The sequence below is a fragment of the Eurypyga helias genome, unplaced genomic scaffold (genome assembly GCF_000690775.1).
Source record: "Eurypyga helias isolate BGI_N326 unplaced genomic scaffold, ASM69077v1 scaffold24504, whole genome shotgun sequence".
Classification (NCBI taxonomy): Eukaryota; Metazoa; Chordata; class Aves; order Eurypygiformes; family Eurypygidae; genus Eurypyga; species Eurypyga helias.
The window spans coordinates 19,830-21,376 of record NW_010246064.1 but is presented as its reverse complement, the minus strand read 5'-3'; positions in this window follow the sequence as shown (position 1 = coordinate 21,376).

Below are 1,547 nucleotides of genomic sequence, written 5' to 3'. Positions count from 1 at the left end.
CAGCCTGTGTAATTCAACACATTTTTATGCCATCAGGACTCCCCGTGTTAAACTTCAGGTTTTGCTGTCTTAAAAGAACCCCAGAAAATATGTCTCAGGTCAAAACACTGACACAGGTTTTGGGGTTTTCAACATCTGAATGAACACCTTACTGCTTTTTCCTTTCATGTTCTTTGCAATTATTATGGAATTATAATAATAGCCTATAAAAATTCAGCCATGAAATGAAGCCTAAAGCTGGAAATGATAAATGTACTGGAAACCTGTGGTGGGTTGACCTGGACTGAAGCAATTGCTGCTAGCTGGCCTCCATGTGTCTTTTACCCCCTTCATATTGAGGGAAAAGCTGATATGTGTTCTCCCACAGCTCTGTGTACCCACCAGTCTCCAGGCCATGTTTGAAGAGGAGTTCATGTCTGCTTTTAACGCTTAATATTCCAGCCCGCTCAGTGGAGTTGTTCCCTGCACCCATTTCTGGTCAGCCACAGCAGCCAGTGAGTTCCTGCCCTCCCGGTTGTGCCAACCCAGCTGTTGACAGGACCATGCAGTGTACTGAAACAGGGAACTGCCCCAGATTTGTTTTTAATCTGGAAAAAAAAAAAGGTAACTTTGAAATTAGATCCTTTTCTGTGTCTACTTCAGTGTGGACTGGATTAAGAATTGATCCAGAAAAACTGAGGGGCAGCCCAGAGATATAAATAAGGAGTGAACAGTTAAGGCTGGAATGCCTTAAGGCAATATTATTGCCAAATTCTTCATAATGTGAAACCTTAGTCAGTGCTGGCTTTTCTTGCCTCACTAGAAAACATATGCATCACCGCAGCATAACTTCATGTTTATAAAGAGGTAAATATTAATAAGACATATGTAAAGTGATTCTAATGTATGAAACAAGGCAGACACCTGATAAGCTCTAGTTATTCTTAAACCAAGTACACCCTGTAGGATGGTATAATGCCCACCAGAAAAAAACATCAAAATGCATAGTACATTAATACATACAGAAGTGCATCAACAGTAAACTGCAGGCAAATGTGCAAACCACAGACAGATGCCGAACAAAATTGGTGACAAAATTGGTATTAGATGCAGAAGCCAACAGATGTAGGCACTGACAATGCAAGTAGAACAGATTTTTAATTAGTGTGATAGAAATTGAAATGCAAACATCAGTGACTCTGAACTAAACAAAAGGATGCCTCAAAAATTGAAGGAGGACTTTCTCAAAAAGGAGCAAAGAGGTACACTTTGTTGTTGAAATGGAGCGAAGTGTAATGTGTCAGCCTGCTGTTACATACAAAGGATGATAGATACACATTCTCATCTGTTTGTCCTGTTAGGTCTGCCACCTACTGCTTGATATACTGGTTTGGCATTGCTTGTTCGGACAAAAAAAAAAAAGTTTGCCAAATCTGTCACACTAACTAAAATCACATGAACCGAGCTCTGTTACACCCTTTTCAAGTTGGAAGATAATTACTGCATCTCAAAGTTACTGGGCAGGAAGGTAGGTGTGACGCTGCAGTTGGCTGGAGCTTTGAACCAGC